At 51.9% G+C, this 24,189-nt stretch overlaps 1 long non-coding RNA gene across 1 annotated transcript; it reads right to left on the minus strand.

Moving 5' to 3' along the window:
• Nucleotides 1–5,472: 5,472 nt before the first annotated feature.
• On the minus strand, nt 5,473–16,115 carry LOC138809388 (uncharacterized). The gene is made up of 3 exons (XR_011366827.1): nt 16,058–16,115; nt 15,149–15,272; nt 5,473–5,905 (listed from the first exon to the last, which is right to left on the minus strand). It is a non-coding gene; the product is annotated as an uncharacterized lncRNA (long non-coding RNA).
• Nucleotides 16,116–24,189: the final 8,074 nt, after the last annotated feature.

Consider the following 24,189-nt stretch of genomic DNA (forward strand, 5'->3'; position numbering starts at 1 on the left):
ATTTTAACCCTAACAGATTTCCCAATAGTACTCTAACACATTAAACATACTCTAGATACTAACATAAATGGTAACAAGTACCCTAACATGTACTCTATAAAGCATACAGGTAAGCTTACACGTACCCTGAAATCACCTAATATACTCTAACCCTGACCCTAACATGTATTCTATCAAGTACCTTGACATGTACTGTAAAATATGCAAGTATCCATACATGTACCCTAACATGACTCAAACATAAGCTAGCATGTACCCTAACATCTGCTCTAACATACCCTAATAAGTACTGTAAACCACACAAGTATGGTTTTTTGCATCCTAACATGTATCCCCAATGTTCCATAACACAGCCTAACATGTGCCCTAACCCTAAAAGATCCCCTAACACATACCATAGTATCTGCCCTAAGACACACTCTAACAAGTGCCCTAACATGTACCGTAACCCTAACAAATCCCCTATCAAATACCCTAATTCTAAAACATACCCTAACATGGACCCAAACACATAGCCTAATGTGTGCCATTACTTTACCATGTATATTAAACCTAACAGATTTCCCAATAGCACTGTAATGCACTAAACATGCTCTGGACCCTAACCCATATGGTAACAAGTACTGAAACATGTACTCTATAAACCGCAAGTGTACCCTGAATATACCCTAATAAAATATAATCCATACTCTACTAATAAATATGCTAACAAGGACCCTAACATGTACTCTAACCCATAGTTACCCTTACATATACCCTAACTCATACCTTCACACAAAAACTAACCCAAACCTTACTATCCTTACACATACTCTAATCCTAACATGTATATTAACATGTGCCCCAACCACTAACACACACAGTAACAAGTACCCTAACACATACAGGTACTCTTATAAGCACCTTAACATGTACCCCAAATGTACCCTATCACTAACCCTAAGCAATACCCTAACACACGTCGTAAACCTAACACAATATTGACTTGTGCCCTGAAACATCATAGTTCCCTAACATGTGCTCTTTTACCTAGGTACCCTTACAAGCACCCTAACATGTACTCGAAATGTAACCCAACACATACCCTAACACGTGCCCAAAAAATAACCAAAACCATAACCTTAACCAATACCCTAATATATGTCCTAATCCATGTCCTAACCCAAACACATACTCAAACACATATCCTAATAAATACCCTAACCACTAATACATGGTCTAAACCATACAGGTAACCTTCATGTACCACAAATGTATAACCTGACACATGACCTAGTGCTGGCTCTAGTCCTAACATGTACCTTAACCCTAACATGTACCGAAAATGTTCCCTAGCATATACCCCATCATACACCCTAATTCTGGCCCATACTCACACCCTAACATATGCCCTAACCTAAATCCACACACAAACATGTACCCTAACACCTTATGTACCTTAAAATGTGCCTCAATCATAAAATGTATGGTAAACATTAACATGTATCCTAACAAGTACCCTAACACGTACTCCAAGTGATCCTTACATGCACCCTAACATGTATCCTTACATGTACCCTAACATGTACCCTTACACATACCTAACCCTAACACATAGCTTAACCCTAACAATCCCAAACACTTACCATAACTGTACCATGTACCCTAATGTATACCCTAACCACTAATATGTACAGAATCAAGTACCCTAACATGTACTTTAAACCATAAAGGTTTGTGTACACCCTAACATGTACTCCAAACCTACCCTAAATGCATGCCCTAACATGTACCCTAATGTACCTTAAACCCAAACACTATCTTAACTTGTTCCCTAACATGTACCCCACCATACACCCTAACTCTGAACCCATACTCACATCTTAACATGTGCCTTATCCCACACTCATACTCATACCCTAAGACATACCCTAAGCCACTCAGCAATCTTATGGCCTCACCGTAAACCAGCTGCTAACCCAAATCCATAACTGTTTGACTAACACTTTCTACAACTCCCCAAACCTACATTAATCCTTTACTAACAAATTACTTAATCCTCACTTGTTCGATACCCACTCTGAAGACTGCTCCATAACATATCCAATATCCTAACCCATCCCACAAAGTTCTTCCTTGCACGTTCCCAAACTAACTCTGAACCTAACTTTAACATGTATTTTAACCCTAACAGATTTCACAATAGCACTCTAATACATTACACATACTCTAGACCCTAACACATATGGTTAAAAATAGCCTAACACATACTCTGTAAACCATACATGTAACCTTACATGTACCCTGAATGTACCCTAGAATTCTCTAACCCCGACCTTAACATATACCCTAACATGTACTCTAACAAGCACTCTAAAAAACTGTAACCCTAACACACATCCAAACATATACTCTAATACAAGCTCTAAACACTTACATGTATCCTACAAGTACTCTAACATGTACTTCAAGTATTACATGTACCCTGAAGTGTGTACAACACAGGTAACCTTACATATACCCCAAATGTATAAGTACCCAAACATGTACTCTATAAACCTAACCTTAGCCTGACCCATTCCATAATCCAAATGTTAATCCCTTCCATAACTCCTAACTTCACCATATCCCTAACCCATTCTCTAACTAATCCATTATCATATGGTAACATTGACCCTAACACTAACTTAGCTCTTCATACAAACCTGCTCTGTTTGGCTAATTGAAAACCCAGCACCTGATCTAACCTAGTTCTGATCCATAACAAAAAATTTAATTCTAACTTCCACCCTGAGTAGCCCTAAAACACCCAAACTTAACCCTGCCCTTAGCATCAACAACCCTACACCTATAACCAATTCCTCAACAATTCTTTCATAATCTTATGCCTCTCATAGCTTTGGGAAGTTGGTCAAAGCTCCTGAATGTGTTAGGTACACACTTTGTGAATGGATTTGAATTAGCTCACAGCATAGGACAGAGGGCAGGGTTGGGACCTAGAGTCATCAAAGTTGTTCTGACAAGTAACAACTTACAAGCAGGAAGGAGTAGGCCTCCCTTCCTCACAAATGCCTTCACCCCTTCTCCAGGTAACATAAGCACAGATGAAAGCACGGTAGACATGAGGATGCAGACCTAAGTTGGGTCTCAGTCTGCCAAAGCATACATTGAGTTGTAGAGCAAGATTCTACATGCATAATTCAAAGTGTGTGAACTCTCCCCAGCTTCTCCTGACACTCAGTACATTTTCTCCTCAAAGTGCCTACAGGCAGAGGCAGGCAACCAGCAACAAAGGATAGGCATCCAGGAGCCCTGTCACAGACAAGGGGGACCTGGTATGTCTGACAAGGAAAAGAAAAAGGCTAGGTTATGCCTTCTGCTTCCCTCAAAAAATCCTTATCAGAATGTGGATATGACTCCAGTCTACAGAAACTGACTGGCTTCTAATGCATAAAATGGAGAGCTTAGTGTTGAGATGTTGCCCTAGCCTGTGAAGAGCCCTGAACATAGTATCACCAGAATTCAACAAAGCAAATTGAAATACCTTGGAATGCCTGACAAAATGTCTGTAAGGTGTATGTAATGAAAACAAACATGTGTCACACATCCTCTCACCCCCTAACCACCATACCTTATGCAGGACATAGCTGAAAGCTCAGTAAAGACTCGGTGACATGGATACAGGCCTGGGATGAGCCTAATGTGGTCAAATTTGTTCTGACAGGTATCAACTTACCAAGCAGGAAGGGAGAGGCTTCACCTCGTTCTCCAGGCCCAAGTGTAGACATGAAAGGATAGATGAAAACTTGATGCAGACTCCGAGAAATGCCAGCGGCAAGAGCAAGTTCTGATGGGATCCGATCCGTCCAGACCATCCCACAGTAGTCTATACACCATGAACCTATATTCGTGATTCCAAGCTTCCAGGATCTCCCCATTTTATCCTGACACTCTGCGTGTTTTCTTCTCAAAATGCCTATAGTCAGAGAAAGACAACATGCACCAAAGTCTGAAAATCATGGAAAACAGCTCCGGACACCTAGACAGCTCCGGACGCCTGGCTCAGGGCCTAAACGCACCGAAGTCACCTCAGGAAGGGCACAAATGACACACCGGGAGAGGCAGGCCGCACTGCTCCACCCTGTGCCCCTCCAGCACCACCCCAGGCCCCGTACGCACCTGGCCGGAGGCCGCTCGTCCTCCGCAGCCGCCTCACGGTCCGCTCAGCTCCGCTCGTCCTCCGCAGCCACCTCACGGTCCGCTCAGCTCCGCTCGTCCTCCGCAGCCGCCTCACGGTCCGCTCAGCTCCGCTCGTCCTCCACAGACAAGCTGACCGCGCAGAGCCCGCGTTCTTCCAGGCGCTTCCCCCGTAGAAAAGCCGCTGGCGCCTGACAGGACCGGGTCGGAAGCCCAGCCCGCCACAAGACCACAGCTCCTCAGGCCCGCACGTCACCGCGCGCGCGCTCGGAGGAAGGAGCTGCCCGCGGCCTCAGAAAGAACCGAACCAGACTAGTCCAGCCCTCCGGCCCGCCCCCGCCCTGCTCACTTCCTCTCTCCTGCCCCGCCCCTCACGCGCTCTGCCCCACAAGCCCCGCCCATATCCTGCTCACTCCCAATCTAGTTCTGCCCTTCCCATGCTCTATCCCCCCGAAGTCCCGCCCCTGGACCACTCACTTCCTCTCTCTAGTCCCGCCCTTACCCCCTCCTGCACAAGCTCCGCCCTGCTCCCCACAGGCCCCGCCCTGCTCCTGCAAAGCGCCGCAGGCTCCGCCCCGCTCCCCACAGGCCCCGCCCTAGCCCGGCAGAGCCCCGCAGGCCCCGCCCTGCTCCTGCAAAGCGCCGCTGACTCCGTCCAGCTCCCCACAGCCCCCGCCTTGTCAGGCAGAGCCCCGCAGGCCCCGCCCTGCTCCTGCAAAGCGCCGCTGGCTCCGTCCAGCTCCCCACAGACCTCACCTGGTCCGGCAGAGCCCCGCAGGCCCCGCCCTGCTCCCGCCCCCCCTGCTCCTGCAAAGCGCCGCTGGCTCCGCCCCCTCCCCACAGGCCCCGCCCTGCTCCTGCAAAGCGCCGCAGGCTCCGCCCCGCTCCCCACAGGCCCCGCCCTAGCCCGGCAGAGCCCCGCAGGCCCCGCCCTGCTCCTGCAAAGCGCTGCTGGCTCCGCCCCCTCCCCACAGGCCCCGCCCTGCTCCCAGCCCCCCCTGCCCCTGCAAAGCACCGCTGGCTCCACTCCACTCCCCACAGGCCCCGCCCTGCCCCTGCAAAGCGCCCCTGGCTCCACTCCCCACAGGCCCCGCTTGGTCCGGGAAAGCCCAGCAGGCCCCGCCCTGCTTCCGGCCCCGCCCTGGTCCTACAAAGCCGGAAGACCCCGCCCCGCAGGCCCCGCCCTGGTCCCCGCAGAGGCCCCGCCCACCCTGCGCTGAGAGGCGACCCAGCAGCAGGCAGCCAACCAATGGTGGCGGGCCAGCGCTGCAGGGTGCGCTGGTGGTGGTCATGGGAGTCCGCAGCGGGTCCGCGGCCAATCTCGGAGGAGGAGTGGCAGAGGGGGAGGAGGCGGGGTTAAAGCCAGCGCCCGTGGGCGGGGCCAGCAGGGTGGGCTGCGGGGCGGGGCCGGGATTTCCCGCCAAGGTGGTGGTGCTTGTGAGGCTTGGAGGCGCAGGGTGTGGTGGGCGGGGCCGGGATTTCCCGCCAAGGTGGTGGTGCTTGTGAGGCTTGGAGGCGCAGGGTGTAGCACGCAGGCAGGGCCTGGATTTCCTGTGGGGCGGGGCCGGGGAGGGGAGGAGATGCGGGGGCGGGGCTTGTGGAGAGGGGCGGGGCTAGGAGTTCCCGGGCGCGGTGGCCCGGGCAGTGCATCGGCAGTGGCGGGAAGTCAGAGGCGCCAGGGCCCACGGGCGGAGCACTGGACAGGCCAGCACCGCCTGCTTTCGAGACCCTACAGGAAAAAAGAAAAGCACAAATAAGTCCCGAACCCGCGTGATCCGACCCCGTACTGGAACTCAGCACACCCGTGCGGGAGGGGGGGGGGGAGGAGTCCGTGTCTGTGCAGGGGTGAAGGGAGGGGTACTGGGGTCAGGAGGAGGGCTCAGGTGGAGGAGGGCTCAGATGGAGGAGGGATCAGGTGGAGGGAGGTCAGGTGGAGGAGGGTCAGGTGGAAGAGGGATCAGGTGGAGGGAGGTCAGGTGGAGGAGGGTCAGGTGGAGGAGGGATCAGGTGGAGGGAGGTCAGATGGAGGAGGGTCAGGTGGAGGGGGGTCAGGTGGAGGAGGGATCAGGTGGAGGGAGGTCAGGTGGAGGAGGGTCAGGTGAAGGGAGGTCAGGTGAAGGGAGGTCAGGTGGAGGGAAGTCAGGTGGAGGAGGGATCAGGTGGAGGAGGAATCAGGTGAAGGGAAGTCAGGTGGAGGGAGGTCAGGTGGAGGAGGGTTCAGGTGGAGGGGGTCAGATGGAGGGAGGTTAGGTGGAGGAGGGATCAGGTGGAGGAGGGCTCAGGTGGAGGGGGTCAGGAGGAGGGGTCACGAGATAGGGGTCAGATGGACAGGGGATGGTAGAAGAGGGCAGGATCCCCTCCTCTGAGCCCAGGGGCATTTAGGGACAGGGATGAGTGGCCGTGGGGTGGTCAGAACTTGAAGACAAGGGACCAGGCAGGGGCTGAGATCAAAGGCGGCAGCAGAGATGTCTCCTAGACTTAGGGGACAGGGTGTCCTGGGGTTCAGGTCTCCTAGACCTGAGGGTCAAGGTCTCCTGGGGTCAGGGTCTCCTAGAGGACAGGGTCTCCTGGGGGACAGAGTCTCCTAGGCCTGGGGTCAGGGTCTCCTGGAGGTCAAGGTCTTTCTGGGGTTTCATGAATGTTCCTGGGTCATCTTCAGCGGCCTGAGGTCTGGAGTCAGTGTCTGCCCAAAGAGCAGCAGAGGCTGAGAGTGGGTACAGCAGGTGGCTGGCATGTGGCATGTGCTGGGGACCCAACCCTGTGCCTCAGGCTGCCCAGGATTCCTCCCAGATGACAGCTGCTGGGTATGGGGGGGGAGGTGCTAAGTGTCCCCATGGAGGGTCTGACTGCTAAGTATCCCCACAGTGAGCCTGAGTGCTGAGTGTCCCTGTGGTGGCTGAGTGCTGAGTGTCCCCACAGTGAGCCTGAGTGCTGAGTGTCCCTGTGGTGGCTTAGTGTCCCCACAGTGGGCCTGAGTGCTGAGTGTCCCCACAGTGGGCCTGAGTGCTGAGTGTCCCTGTGGTGGCTTAGTGTCCCCACAGTGGGCCTGAGTGCTGAGTGTCCCTGTGGTGGCTGACTGTCCCCACGGCAGGCCTGAGTGCTGAGGCACCCTTACTACACCCAAACACCAACTTCTTTCGTAATGCATACCCTAACATGTACCCTTAATATATACCACAACACATACCTAAACCATAACACATGCCCTAACTGTAACACAAACCCTGCCACATACTATAAATTTTACCTTACCCTAATACATACCATAACATACACTCTAAACACTAACATGTATCATAGCAGTAACTGTTATGTGAACTTTGAACCATACAGTTACTCTTACACATACCCTAGCATGTACCCCAAACACTCTAATGTATACCCTAACCGAAGATAAAAATTAAAAGATACGCTAACATTTACCCTAGACATAACATGTACCCTAACCCTATCATATACTGTAGACCTTACATATACCCTAAGTACCCTAAACTTATGGCAACACACATCCTAACATGTTGCCTAACCGAAATCATAACCATAACCATGAGACATACCCAAACATGTTCCCGAAATCTAACACATTAATGTGTCTCCTAACAAGTACTCTATCATGTACTATAAGCCATACATGTACCAGTATATTTACCCTAACATGTGCCAAACATACCATGTATCCTAGTATGTACCCAAAACACTTATTCATATCCTAACAAGTACTCTAGCACATACTCAAAACCATACAGGAACCCTTACATGCACCATAACATGTACCCCAGAGTAAACTAATATACACCCTAATATGTGTCCTAGCTTTAACATGTATCTTAACCATAACAGATTTCCCAATAGTATTTTCACTCTAACACACCAAACATGCTTTAGACACTAACACATATGGTAACAAGAACCCTAACATATACTCTAACTCATACAGGTAACCCTTACATGTACCCTGAATGTAACCTAACATACTCTAACCAAAACCTTAATCCTGACCTTAACATATACCCTAACATGTACCCTAGCCACTAACACATGCTCTAACAAGCATCCTAACCCATACTCTAATAAATACATGTGCCCATACATGTACTCTAACATGTACCTCCAACATACCCTAACATGTTCCTTAACCCTAAGATATACCCTAATATACACCCTAATATGCCCTAACAAATATTTTAATCTAAACAGGTACCCCAATGGGTACCGCCAATGTACCACAGCACATATCCTAACATGTGCCCTAACCCTAACAGTAACCATAACCCTACCCCAATTGAGTACCCTAACACTAACACATTCTGTAACATACCCTAATGTGTGCTCTAACCCTAACCCAGACCATAACACCAACAAATCCCTTATCAGTTATCCTAACTCTAACATATACCCTAACATGTACCCCAACACATATCCTAACACATACCCCAATACATAACAGATATATTAACAAAATGTACTGTAAACTATAGTTACCCTTACATGTACCCTAACTCATACCTTAACACAAAAACTAACCCAAACCTTAATACCCTTACACATGCCCTAAGGCAAACGCCAACATGTATACTAACGTGTACCTTAACCACTAATACATACGATAACAAGTACTCTTACACATACGGATACCCCCACATGCACCCTAATACGTACCCAAATGAACCTTAACACTAACTGAAACTCCAACCCGAAGTAATACCCTAATACATGCCCTAACTGTAAAGCATACCCTAGCCATGTACCCTAATCCTAACACATCATCTAAACCCATATCCTAATTAGTTCCCTAGAACATACTCAAAACCATGCAGGTGCCCTTACAAGCACTCTAACCCCAAATGTAATCTAACATATTCCCTAACACATGTGTTAACTTTAACAAAACCATAAACCTTATACAATGAAACATGTCCTAAACCTAACACATACCCCATCACATATCCTAACATGAACCATTAACATTAGCACATATCTTGATATGTAGCCTAACTATGAACACATACTCTAAATGATACATGTGCCTAACATGTACTCCAAATGTATGGCATAACAGTAGCCTATAACTTGCCATGATCCTAACATGTATCCTGACATGTTCTCTAACATATATACATATCCTATCTCTGGCCCATACTAACTCCCTAATTTGTAAACCTAACCATAACCCATACCTTGACATGTACCATAACTAACACATATCTTACCATGTACCTTAAAATGTGCTCTAACCTCAAAATATTATTTCAACATTAACATGTATTCTAACAAGCACCCTAACAGTACTCAAAACCACCCTTACATGCACCCTAACATGTACCCCAAATGCACCCTAACAAATACTCTAACATGCCTTAGCCCTAACAGGTACCTTAACCCTGTCATTTCCTACGCTAACATGTACTCTAAATCATAGCAATACCATTACATGCCCTGTAACATGTACCCCAAACCTACCCCAATGCATGCCCTAACATGTGTGCCAAAACCTAACACCCTAACATGCACCTCAAACCCAAACACTATCTTAACGTGTTCCCTAACATGTACCCCACCATACATCCTAACTCTGACCCATACTCACATCCTAGCATGTGCCCTAACCCAACTCATACCCTAATATGTACCCCAAGCTACTCACCAATCTTATGTCTCATTCTAAGCCATCTACTAACCCCAACCCATACATAACTGCACAACTAACACTTTCTGCAATCCTACCCTAACAAGTTCACTAATCGTCACCTGTTCCATAATCAACTTTGAAGACTATTCCATATCCATACCACATCCATAACCCCAACCCATCCCACAGAGTTCTTCCTCACACATTCCCTAACCCTAAACCTTTCCTGGACCCTTACTCTAACATTTCCTCAAGTGCATCCCCAACATCACCCTTTGTCTACCATATTCCCTACACCCTTTCCTGACCTTAAGCCTGACCTATTCCATAATCCAAATGCTAGCCCTAACCTCACCAGATCGATAACTTTAACCCATAATCCTAACACTGACAATGACCCTGACTCTGACCCTAACCCACAACCCTAACCCATACCCTAGCACATGCTCCAACATGTACCCTATCAGTTATCCTAACACATACCTTTACTCTAAAACCCTAAACTGTAACACATACCCTAATAAGTACCATAACAAATATAGTAAACAGTGTCACATTCTATCAAGTACCCTAACAAGTACTGTAAACCATACAGGTACATTTACATACACCCTATGATCTACCTCAAATTCACTTTAACACATACCCTAACACTTGCCCTTAACCCAAACTATAACCCTAATATACACTATAGCATATACCTTAACCCTAAAAATACCCAAACTCTAACACAAACCCTGACATATACCATAAACTTCATCCTAACTCAAACACATGCCATAACATATACTCTAAACACTAAAATGTGTGGTAACAACTACTCTTACATGCACTCTAATACATGCCCAAACATACCCTAATACATAACCTTAACCCTAAGCCAAACCCTAACAAGTACTCTAACATATACCCTACTGATTAACACAGACCCTAACCATTATCATGTACTGTAAAGCTTACATATACCCTAACAAGTACCCTAAACTTATCCCAACATACTTCCTAACATGTTGCCTAACCCAAACCATAACTGTAACCTTAACACATACCCAAACACATACTCTAACACACACTCTAAACATTTACATGTATCCTAACAAGTACTCTAACATGTACTTCAAGTCATACATGTACCCGAACATGTGACAAAACATACCCTGTTTGCTAGCATGTACTCTAAACACTAACTCATACCCTAACAAGGACCCTAACACTTATTCAAAACCATGCAAATACCCTTAAATACACTCAAACTTGTACCCAAAAGTAACCCAATGTACACCCTAATATGTGCCCTGACTTTAACATGTCTTTTAACCCTAAAAGATTTCCCAATAGTACTCTAACACATTAAACATACTCTAGACACACATACTCTAACAAATACCCTAACACATACTCTATAAAGCATACATGTACCCTGAATGTACCTAACATACTCTAACTCTGACCTTTACATATACCCCAAATACCTTGACCCGTACTCTAAAAAATAAATGTACCCTAACACGTGACTCAAACATATCCTAACATGTACCTTAACCCTAACATGTACCCTAACATGCACCTTAACATCCCCTAACAAGTACTGTAAACCACACAAGTATCCTTACATGCACCCTAACATGTACCCTCAATGTTCCCTAACATATAGCCTAACATGTGCTATAGTCTTAACATGAACCTTCACCCTAACGAATCCCCTGTGAAATATGCTAACTCTAATACATACCATAATATGTGCTCTAACACACACTCTAACATGTACCGTAACCCTAACAAATCCCCTATCAAGTACCCTAACTCTAACACATACCCTAACATGGACTCAAACACATACCCTAATACGTGCCATTACTTTAACATGTATGTTAAACCTAACAGATTCCCAATATACTGTAATACACTAAACATGCTCTGGACACGAACCCATATGGTAACAAGTACCAATTCACATATTCTATAAACTGTACGTGTACTCTGAATGTACCCTAACAAACTGTAACTTAACATGTACCCTAAACGTAGCACATCCCCTAATAAATACTCTAAATTCTAATACATTGTCTAAACCATACAGGTAACCTTATGTGTACTCCAAATGTGTAACCTGACACAGGCCCTAGTCCTGACACATAAATGTACCCTAAAATATTCCCTAACATATACCTCATCACACACCCTAACTGTGACCCATACTCACACCCTAACATGTACCCTGACTGACATCCATACGCCAGCATGTACCCTAACTCTAACACCCTATGTACCTCAACCCTAAAATTTGTGGTAAACATTAACATGTACCCTAACAAGTACCCTAACGTGTACTCTAAGTGAGCCTTACATGCACCCTAACATGTACCCAAAATGCTCCAGTGCTCTGCTTTTCCACAAGCCCTGCCCCTGGGCTGCACACTTCCCTGCTCTAGGCAGAAGGTGCTCTAGGCAGGTGCACTATCCATGGAGGACACTGGGTGCAGTGAGGGCTGCTTCCCACCAGAGGGCGCTCTAGGTATGCACACTGTCCTCCTCACCACCAGGGGTTGCAGTGACCACTGCTTCCCACCAGAGGGCACTCTAGCTGTGTGCACCGTCCTCCTCAGGACCCCGGGGCCTCCCACAATCTCCGCCCCTGGCCTGCTCACTTCTCCTTTGCCACACCCCTCCTGTGCTCTGCCTCCCCACAAGCCCTGCCTCTGGACTCGTTCTTGCCCCACCCCTATCACTCTCTGCCCCTCCACAAGCCCCGCCTCTGGACCGTTCACTTCCATGCTCTGTTCCTCCCACAAACTAGAGGGTGCAGTGAGCACTGATTCCCACCAGAGGGCGCTCTAGGCTTGCATACTGTCCTCCTCCTCTCAAGACCTGGAGTACATTAAGGGCTGATTCCCACCAGAGGGCGCACTAAGCAGGTGAGCTCCCTGCTGCTCTCCTCGGGACCCAGGGTGCAGTGAGAGCTGATTCCCCCAGAAGGTGTCTAGGCAGGCTCATCGTTATCTTCTCCTGAAGACAGGGTGAGGGGGGTGGGGTGCAGTGAGGCTGCTTCCCACCAGAGGGCGCTCTGGGTGTGTGCACCGTCCTTCTCAGGACCAGAGGGTGCAGTGAACACTGATTCCCACCAGAGGGCGCTCTGGGTGTGTGCGCTGTCCTCCTCTTCTCAGGTCCAGGGGGTGCAGTGACCACTGATTCTCACCACATGGTGCTCTAGGTGTGCACATCATCCTCCTAGGACCCCAGGGCCTCCCACTAGCCCCTCCCCTGAACCCCTCACTTCTGCTCCCTTGCCACACCCCTCCTGTGCTCTGCTCTTCCACAAGACCGGCCCTTGGACCGCTCACTTCCAAGCTCTTGCCCCTCCCTTCTCATGCTCTGTCCCTCCACAAGCCCCCATTGATCTGCTCTTTTGCATGCTTGCCCCATCCCTCTCAAGCTTTGACCCTCCACAAGCTCTGCCTCACTTCCAGGCTCTTGCCCCTCCCCTTTAGTGCTCTGCCAGTCCACAAGCCCCGCCCCTGGGCTGCTCACTTCTGGGCTCTTGCCCACCTTTCTCAAGCTCTGCTCCGCCCACAAAACCTGAGGGTGCAGTGAGCACTGATTCTGGCCAGAGGGCGCTCTAGATGTGGAGCCTTCCTGGTGTGGGGCCTGCCTGGTGTGGGGCATGGTGTGGGACCTGCCTGGTGTGGGGCCTGCCTGGTGTGGGGCCTGCCTGGCGTGGGGCCTGCCTGGCGTGGGGCCTGCTTGGTGTAAGGCATGCCTGGTGTGGGGCATGCTTGGTGTGGATACTGTCTGGTGTGGGGCCTGGCATGGGGCCTCCCTGGTGTGGGGCCTGCCTGGTGTGGGGCCTGCTACAGGGCCTGTCTGGTGTGGGGCCTGCCTGGTGTGGGGCCTGGAGTAGGGCCTGGCATGGGGTCTGGTGTGGGACCTTCTTGATGTTGGGCCTGGCATGGGGCCTGGCGTGGGACTTGCCTGGTGTGGGGCCTGCCTGGTGTGGGACCTGGCATGGGGTCTGGTGTGGGGCTTGCTTGATGTGAGGCCTGGCATGGGGTCTGGTGTGGGGCCTGGCATGGGGCCTGGTTTGGGGCCGGCCTAGCGTGGGACCTGCCTGGTGTGGGGCCTGGTGTGGGACCTGCCTGGTGTGGGGCCTGCTTGATGTGGGGCCTGGCATGGGGTCTAGTGTGGGGCCTGGTATAGGGCCTGCCTGGTGTGGGGCCTGCCTAGTGTGGGGCCTGGTATGGGGCCTGGCATGGGGCCAAGTATGTTACCTGGTGTGGAGCATGGTATGAGGCTTGCCTGGTGTGGGGCCTGGCTTGGGGCATGGTATGGGACCTGCCTGGTGTGAAGCCCGGCATGGGACCTGCCTGGTGTGGGGCCTGGTGTGGGTCCTGCTTGGTGTGGGGCTTGGTGTGAGGTCTGCTTGGTATGGGGCCTGGCATGGACCCTGGCATGAGGCCTGGCGTGGGGCCTAGTGTGTGACCTGGAGTGGGGCATGGTGTGGGTCCTGGTATGGGGCCTGGAATGGGGCCTGGAGTGGGGCCTGCCTGGTGTGAGGCCTGCCTGGTGTGGGGCCTGGTATGGGGCCTGGCGTGTGGCCTGGTGTGGGGCCTGCCTGGCGTGTGGCCTGGTGTGGGGCCTGCGTGGTGTGGGACCTGGTATGGGACCTGGTGTGGGACCTGCCTGGTATGAGGCCTGGTGTGGGCCCTGCCTGGTGTGGGGCCTGCCTAGCGTGGGGCCTGGTGTGGGTCCTGGTGTGTGGCCTGCCTGGTATGGGGCTTGGCGTGGGCCCTGGCGTGAGGACTAGAGTGTGACCTGGCATGGGGCATGCTGTGAGACCTGGTGTGGGGCCTGCCTGGTGTGGGGCCTGGCGTGGGGAATGGTTTGGGGCCTGCTTGGTGTGGGGCATGGCATGGGGCCTGGTTTGGTGCCGGCCTAGCGTGGGACCTGCCTGGTGTGGGGCCTGGTGTGGAGCATGGTGTGGGGCCTGCCTGGTGTAGGGCCTAGTATGGGGCCTGGCGTGGGGCATGGTGTGGGGGCTGCCTGGTGTGGGGTCTGCCTGGTGTGAGGCCCGTTGTGGGACCTGGTATGGGGCCTGGTGTGGGGGCCTGCCTTGTGTGGGTTCTGGTATGGGGCCTGGCATGAGGCCTGGTGTGGGACCTGCCTGGTGTGGGGCTTAGTGTGGGGCCTGCCTGGTGTGGGGCCTGGTATGGGGCTCCCTGGTGTGGGGCCTGCCTGGTGTGGGGCCTGGTATGGGGCTCCCTGGTGTGGGGCCTGCCTGGTGTGGGGCCAGGCATGGGACCAGCCTGGTGAGGGGCCTACCAAGTGTGGGGCAGACCCGGCACTCACCACTCCAAGTTTCTGAACTCGTCCCATTCTCTCACTGCAGCACCTGAGGTCAAGGGCAGTCTCGGGAGAACAAAGAATCAGCATCCTGCAGGCCCTCCACTGCTGAGCGGGATCTGGAGTATGGCTGAGAAGAAAAAGAAAAAGCCATCTCAACCACACTGTCTGCTCCCACCTTCTGCTACCAGACCCAGCTCCTAAGGAGACAGAACTCAGGCCAGGCCCGAGGCAGTGATGGTTTACTCCTAATAACCCTGCCAGTGAGAGAGTCCTCCAGGCACAGAGAAAGATAACAAAGGAGTTTTACTAATGGGTCTGCAACTACTGCGTCCTGAGCTCTGTCAGAACTAGGAGCAGCTGCAACCTACAAGGCTTTTGTTTTCTCCTTCCCACAGGTGTCAGCTCTCTGCAGGCCCCTCAGCTCCTCAGGCTCTCTGCCTCTCTGCCGGCCCCTCAGCGGAGCCCCGCCGGACTGAGGAGACCCTGCGCCGGCCTGAGGAGCCGAGGCCCGCCGGCCTGAGGAGACCCTGCGCCGGCCCCTCAGCCGAGCCCCGCCGGCCTGAGGAGACCCTGCGCCGGCCTGAGGAGACCCCGCGCCGGCCTGAGGAGACCCCGCGCCGGCCTGAGGAGACCCCGCGCCGGCCTGAGGAGACCCTGCGCCGGCCTGAAAAGACCCTGCGCCGGCCCGAGGAGACCCCGCGCCGGCCCGAGGAGTCCCCGCGCCGGCCTGAGGAGTCCCCGCGCCGGCCTGAGGAGACCCCGCGCCGGCCTGAGGAGACCCTGCGCCGGCCTGAGGAGACCCTGCGCCGGCCTGAGGAGACCCTCGCCGGCCCCTCCGCTGGTCCCTCAGCCCAGCCTCTCCCGCCTCAGGAACCCCTCTGCCAGGCCCTTCCGCATAGCCGGATCCCATACCACACTTCTCTCCTGAGCAGCTCCACAAACCCAGCCAAGCGCCGCTCACTTCCTGTCCTGCTCTGCTCCACAAACCCCGCCCTACGCCGCTCACTTCCTGTCCCTAACCCCGCCCCTCTCCTGCTGAGCTCCGCAGACCCCGCCCTGCGCCACTGACTTCCTCTCCCTAACCCCGCCCCTCTCCTGCTCGGCTCCGCAGACCCTGCCCTGTGCCGCTCACTTCCTCTCCCTAACCCCGCCCCTCTCCTGCTCTGCTCCGCAGACCCCGCCCTGCGCTGCTCACTTCCTCTCCCTAACCCCGCCCCTCTCCTGCTCGGCTCCACAGACCCCTCCCTGTGCCGCTCACTTCCTCTCCCTAACTCTGCCCCTCTCCCTAACCCCGCCCCTCTCCTGCTCGGCCTCGCAGACCCCGCCCTGCGCCGCTCACTTCCTCTCCCTAACCCCGCCCCTCTCCTGCTCGGGCCCCACAGACCCCGCCCTGCGCCACTCACTTCCTCTCCCTAACCCCGCCCCTCTCCTGCTCGGGCCCCACAGACCCCGCCCTGCGCCGCTCACTTCCTCTCCCTAACCCCGCCCCTCTCCTGCTCGGCTCCACAGACCCCGCCCTGCGCCACTCACTTCCTCTCCCTAACCCCGCCCCTCTCCTTCTCGGCTCCACAGGCCCCGCCCAGTGCTGCTCACTTCCTCTCCCTAACCCTGCCCCTCTCCTGCTCGGCCCCCACAGACCCCGCCCTGCGCCGCTCACTTCCTCTCCCTAACTCTGCCCCTCTCCTTCTCAGCTCCACAGACCCCGCCCTGCGCTGCTCACTTCCTCTCCCTAACCCCGCCCCTCCCCTGCTCGGCTACGCAAACCCCGCCCTGTGCTGCTCACTTCCTCTCCCTAACCCCGCCCCTCTTCTGCTCGGCCCCCACAGACCCCGCCCTGCGCTGCTCACTTCCTCTCCCTAACCCCGCCCCTGTCCTGCTCGGCTCCAGAGACCCCGCCCTGTGCTGCTCACTTCCTCTCCCTAACCCCGCCCCTCTCCTGCTCTGCTCCACAGACCCCGCCCTGCGCTGCTCACTTCCTCTCCCTAACCCCGCCCCTCTCCTGCTCGGCTCCAGAGACCCCGCCCTGTGCTGCTCACTTCCTCTCCCTAACCCCGCCCCTCTCCTGCTCTGCTCCACAGACCCCGCCCTGCGCCGCTCACTTCCTCTCCCTAACCCCGCCCCTCTCCTCTGCTCTTCCCACAAACCGAGAGGGTGCAGTGACCACTGATTCCCACCAGATGGTGCTCTAGGTGTGCGCACCATGCTCCCTTTCTCAGGACTAGAGGGTGCAGTGACCACTGATTCCCACCAGATGGTGCTCTAGATGTGTACATGATCCTCCTCATCTCAGGACCAGAGAGGTGCAGTGACCACTGCTTCCCACCAGATGGTGCTCTAGTTATGCACACTGTCCTCAGGACCCTTGGCCTCCCACAAGCCCCGTCCCTGGACCATTCACTTCCCGCTCCTGCCCCACCCCTGCAGTGCTCCACTCCTCCTCCTAGCCTGTAGCTGCAGCTACTTCTGCCCAGGACACTGCAAAACTTGAAGCCCTGATGAAGTGTCCCAAAGCCTCAGTGCCAAAGACAGACTAGCCTGTTTGGTCCTGCTGCAAACTTGAGCGTCCGAACCCCAGAGCAGTCTTGTCCCAGTGTTATGGAGAAAAGAGTCCACCACTCAGACAGCCTCACGTAAAAAGATGACTTTATTGGGGAAGTGGAGAGCTAACCGGCCAGGGACACAGCACAGATTCAGGAGCTGAAACTGAGACCCCGAACTACCCACAAGCTAGGGTTTTTAAAGGCAACATCCACATGGTCCAGCCTGGCCACACACAGGTAGCCAACGGGATTGTAACACCACATAAGGGTTGCATGTTTATGTCCGTGGCTGGTGGGTTACAGTCCGACTCCTAGGAACTGTTTGAACTAACCTATCATTCTGGCTTGAATTGGCAAGCAAATTTGGGGTACCCACACAAAGCAAGTGGATATTCTTACTCTTCGGGTTTGTATATTCCGGAAACATGATGTCATATGCCCCTGCATCCTTGAAGCTGGGGGCTGTTACAAAGACAGCTACAGGAGCTTTACTACAGAGATAGCTACAGGAGGATACACAATGTGCACACCGAGGCATCAATTCCCTTGAAGCAGGAGGCAATCGATCACAGGGTGGGATGCACAACTTTGCACCTCAGGCACGGTTCTAATTGGGCAGGGTATGACATAGGGCATAAGTCTGTGTGAAATATGTTCTAAGGTCTCCCTTCATGGCCTCTCTTTGTTTTTAGTAAAGGATCAATTTCTCGGCTTAGTTTTCCTCACACAGTCTGGGACCTTAACAGTCTAGGAGACCCTTCACCCTACACCATCTCTCAGTGAATCCTCACAGTGTCAGCTCAAGCCAGCAGTCAGGGCCTGCAGTGATCTGCTGGGTGCCAGGAAGGAGATGGGGCCCCATCAATAGGGAGGTCAAATGGGGAGGTAGAGGCTGCCGGCAGAGGCAGGAACATTGTAATGGGCTGTGTTCCCAAAGTTCATATACGGACGCTCTCATCACCCGGCACCTGTGAATGTGACCTTACATGGAAATGGACTCTTGGCAGGAGATCAACTCCACTTCCTGTTGTTATTGTCCCCCTAAAAGGGTCCCAGAAATGCACCCAGGGATGATTCTCTGTAGAGGGATGATCACTCTGCTCTCACAGGTTTAGCAGCTGAGAGAAGACCCAGAACTCACCATGCCTTGTACCTCCTCAGGGAATGTGGCCCAGAAGACACTGATTCCGTGCTGCTGGACTTCAGAGCTGTGAACACAGATCTCTAAACCACCCAGTCTGCAGTGGTGTGTCAGAGCCACACTAGGGAAATAACACACAAGTGTTCCACTCTTTCCACATGCTCTCCAGACCACAGTGCCTCCTCCAAGTTCACGCAAAGGGTTTTATGGAAAGCAGGGCCCTTCACGGGACATAGCCATGGCCAAGTGGTCACTTGCATCTGTCTGGCATCTGTGGCCTCAGCTCTCCACCTCCTGGGACTAGTGGGGAAATTAGGCCAAGAAACAGAGGTATGATGTTCTGAAGCTGGTGAGCCTCTATCCTACTGATGTTGTATCCACAGGATATTGGCGCTTGGGTCATCTGCACTTGGAACAGCCAAGACGTCCCTTGTAAACTCAGGAAGGTTCGTGAGGAGGCTTTTCCAGCTGGTCATGGCATTTTGCCAGTGTCCACCGAGCCCAGGCTGGCCCTTTACAGGGGGGAGGGTGGAACAGGCTGTGTATTCACACCTTGGTTCTCAGAGAAGTCTGGGGCAAAGCCACAGGGGGAAAAGAGAAGAAAGAGGCTGGGTGTCAGGATGCTAAGGTTAGGGACCCTCCCCACGGGGCTGAGGACTGACCAGGGGCCTCCTGCGCCATCAACATGAGGGCCTCTGACCAGTGTGGAGTGACCCTTCTCAGGAGCCCAGGCCCAGCAACAGTCAGCAACAGGGGCTTTCATCACTTTTCTCAAAGTGGACAAGAAGCAGCTTCCCAAGTCAGTTCTGGACTTCTCAGGACAGCCGCTGCCTGCCCAGAATGGAGAGAGAAAAATGCTCCAGGAGTCCCCAAGCAGCCCATGGCTCTGACTGTGACCCTTTCTTGGGTGACTGGGCTATGCTGACATAGGAAAGACCACGGCAAAGTCTGGGATGGGTTCAGGGTCCTGCATGGTTCTGGTTAGCTGGAAATGGACCCGTGGCTCACGTGGTAGAGCTGTAGCCTTTAGTACAGGCCCAAGTTCAAACCCCAGTACAGGCACAAGACATATACTAAAAACTGAAATGCTAAAAAAAAACAAAAAATCAAATATCAAATAAACACAGATGTAACTTTTTCATTGAATATTTAGTCAACTGTCTCCAAACTGATCATTGATTTAACACATTGATCAAAGTCCTAGCAATTTTGGACAGGGAAGACAAACTTATTTAACATATAAATGGAAAGGAAGAAAAAGTAAAATAACTTCAGCAGTACTGAGACTTGAACTTCTTAGACCAGAGCTCCACAGCTCAAGCCATACCTCCAGCCCTTACAATCACTAAAATAATAATGAAAAAGAATAAAGTGGGAGTAACTCATTCCACCTAATTTTAAGGTTTACAACAAACCAAAAATGATACTTCTGGCAAACAGACACTCTACCAATGGAGAGGCAGCAGCTCATTTCAGTTGAGGTTTGAAAACATTTCTAAGTACTGTATGTTAAAGAAACTCCAACTACAATAAATAGGAATCACACTAAAAGTGGTTACTGACTAGTGGTTAGTCCATAAGCTTCAGGGGAAAAAAAGTGAGCTTGATGCCAGTACTTTATGCATAAAATACTAGCTAATCAGGAAGCTAAGATCTGAGAATTGCAGGATAGGCCAGCCTCGTAGACAAATCCTCAAGACTCTCATTAACTAGCAAAAGAAAGTAAGCAAGGGTGTGGCTCAACTAGTACAGAGCCAGCTGTGTGCAAGAACTAAAAGCAAGCTAAAGTCCAGGGCCACAAGTTCAAACCTCAGTACCTAACAGCACACACATACACCCACAAAAAGCCTCTGCACAAGGTTTTTTATATGTAGTGCAGGGAGAGAGAGAATGCATGTACTGTGGAATCCTAAAAGACCTACACTGGCAATCCCACAAGGCTGAAGGATGGCTCAAGTGTACAGCATTTATTGTCAACCATATTCTTTACCCTCACTCTCTACAACTAGCCAAAGTATGCAAAGCCTATCTTTATAAATGTCTCACATTAAATACCTTATTTCCTTCTCAAACACTACAACTTTTTAAAAAGCCTCAAAGTGGCCTCAAATTCATGCTTTAATGCACTGATGCAAGAAAACTTCCCACTGATGAGATGAACAATGTGAAACCCACCTCATGCTCCACCTGGGATGTACATTCTCTACACTCTTTAAGCATTAAGTCTTTCCCTCCTTTAAACCCCAAATGAATGTCAGCCCCTTCATGAAAGTCATCTGGTGATCTTCATGTAAATGTAATCTCTTCTACCTCTTAAGCTCCCAGAAAAATGCTTGTAAGTATTCAACAGATCTTTAACATTCGTTTTCCTAACTACAATTCTGTGCAGAATGAACTTTTTTTTTAAGGGTTAGGATCTTTTAAGGCACCTCACTGGGTGCCACTGGCTCATGGCTGTAACCCTAGCTACTCAGGAGGCTGAGGACTGTGGCTCAAAGCCATCTTGAGAAGGGCAGTCTGAGACTTTAAACTCCAACTGAAAGTGGAACTGTGGCTTAAGTGGTAGAGTAGTAGCCCTGAGCAAAAAAATGTTAGGGACTGTGACCAAACCACAAGACTGCATTAAAAAGGGGGGTGCTAATGCCGGGCGCTGGTGGCTCATGCCTGTAATCCTAGCTACTCAGGAGGCTGAGATCTGAGGATCGCGGTTCAAAGCCAGCCCGGGCAGGAGAGACTGTGAGACTCCTATCTCCAATAAACCACAAGAAAACCGGAAGTGGCGCTATAGCTCAAGTGGTAGAGCGCTCGCCTTGAGCTGAAGAGCTGAGGGACAGCGCCCAGGCCCAGAGTTCAAGTCCCACTACCGACCAAAAAAAAAAAAAAAGGGGGGTGCTAATCTGCTGAAACCAGTTTTACATGCTTTTGCCCATCCTGAGGCTTGAACTCAGGGCCTGGGCGCTGTCCCTGAGCTTCTTTTGCTCAAGGCTAGCACTCTATCACTTGAGCCACAGCACCACTTCTGTTTTTTTCTGTTTATGTGGTGCTGAGGAATTGAACCCAGGGCTTCATGCATGCACTCTACCACTAAGCCACATTCCCAGCCCTTAAATGCACTTTTATGTAACAGACTTTAAGCTTTTTTGCTATTTTGTTCCAACAACAAAAGGCTTTGATCCATAATTCTAAATGTATCTGATTTGACACTTTTCCAGGAATATAAAAATTTTAAAGCCTTCCTCTAAGTCTAAAGGTAAATTTGATACTTCATACTAGTAACTTCCATTCAGGTCTCTGAAAATACTTGATTCTACAGTGTTTCATTATGGCCAAGTAACAAAACAGTATTGTTTCAATACAAATAGATTTGGTAAAGTTTTCTTTCTTGTGAAATATCATTGTAATACATACTAACTCTCTTAAATGTGACTCTGACTTCTTTAAAATATCTTGTATCTCCTCTCAAACTCCAGGGTAAACAGGGAGGCATTATCTGAAAAAGATTAGAAAGCTCAATACAAAAATTTTTTTTTAACAGATTCATCACAACTAGTGGTAGAAACAAGACCAATATCCAGGATGAAAAACTACAATGCACTGAAGAAACAAGCTTTAACACATACCTTCAGTTTCAAATATCTTTATTTAAAAAATTACCAGCAGGATTTGGGAGAAACTTCAAGAGTGATATGCACCATTACTTTCACACACAAACATCCTTCCAGAGCCATGTATATTTTCACACAAATTCTGTCAGTTAAATCTCAAAATTAATCCAAGAAAAAGCATTATTTTCCAATTATATAAACTGAAGCAAGAAATGCTCACAAGCTAAGTTTTGTTTGATGTGGCTTTTGTTGTTGTTGGAAGGGTCTGTCTTTTTTGTGGTGGTCCTGAGGCTTGAACTCACAGCCTGGGCACTGTCCCTGAGCCTCTCTATGTTCAAGGCTAGCACTCTACCATGAACCACTTCCAGCTTTTTGTGGTGCTGAGGAATCGAACCCAAGGTTTCACGCATGCCAGGCAAGCGCTCTGCCCCTGAGCCACCTTCCCAGGCCCTCCCTGAGCTTGTCGTGTTCAAAGCCAGAGCGCTACCGCTGAAGCCACAGCTCCATGTCCAGCATTCTCTCCGGCTAATTGCAGGAAGGAAATCCCGGGGTCCCCTGCCTGGGCTGGTTGCGGGTCAAGGATCGCAGGGGTGCGCCACGTGCACCTGGCCACAAAGCTGGTTTGACCAAAGACTTCAAACGGATGGTAAGGGGTTCGAAGCCACGGCTTCTCTGTAAACCCGACTCCGAGTCTTATTTCCATTGTATTTGAACTTAGTTCCATTTATCTCATCCTGCCGCGGTGGAATCGAGACTCGGCCTGAACCGCGTGGAGCTTTTTCCACCGTGAGACCCCAGGGCTGCTCCCGGCCAGGGCGGCGCGAGGAGCGGAACGCAGGCCGGGGCTGCTGCGCGGGGCAGGGCGGCAGGAGGAGCGGAACGCAGGCCGGGCCGGGGCTGCTGCGCGGGGCAGGGCGGCAGGAGGAGCGGAACGCAGGCCGGGGCTGCTCGGCGCGAGGAGCGGAACGCAGGCCGGGGCTGCTCGGCGCGAGGAGCGGAACGCAGGCCGGGCCGGGGCTGCTGCGCGGGGCAGGGCGGCAGGAGGAGCGGAACGCAGGCCGGGGCTGCTCGGCGCGAGGAGCGGAACGCAGGCCGGGGCTGCTCGGCGCGAGGAGCGGAACGCAGGCCGGGGCTGCTCGGCGCGAGGAGCGGAACGCAGGCCGGGCCGGGGCTGCTGCGCGGGGCAGGGCGGCGCGAGGAGCGGAACGCAGGCCGGGCCGGGGCTGCTGCGCGGGGCAGGGCGGCCCAGGGGGGAGGACCCACCCTCACAGAGCTGGGGGAGGCGCGGCTCCCCCACCGAGCAGCGCGGACAGACGGACAGACGGGGGTTAGGACCCCCAAACGCCAGCACACGCACACACACACACCGCACACGCACACGCTCACTCACATCACTCAGACTCACATCACACACTCACATTCACTCTCACACATCACACTCACGCACACACACTCGCACTCTACCACACTCGCACACTCGCACTCACACGCACGCACGCTCTCACTCACTCTCGCACTCACACTCACGCACGCTCTCACTCACACTCACGCACGCTCACTCACTCTCGCACTCTCACGCACGCTCTCCACACTCTCGCACTCTCACTCACGCACGCTCTCACTCTCACACTCACGCACGCTCTCCACACTCTCGCACTCTCACTCACGCACGCTCTCACTCTCGCACTCTCACTCACGCACGCTCTCACTCTCTCGCACTCACACGCACGCACGCTCTCACTCTCACACTCTCGCACT

The sequence above is a fragment of the Dipodomys merriami genome, unplaced genomic scaffold, assembly GCF_024711535.1.
Source record: "Dipodomys merriami isolate MVZ:Mamm:240054 unplaced genomic scaffold, mDipMer1.0.p SCAF_103, whole genome shotgun sequence".
Classification (NCBI taxonomy): domain Eukaryota; kingdom Metazoa; phylum Chordata; class Mammalia; order Rodentia; family Heteromyidae; genus Dipodomys; species Dipodomys merriami.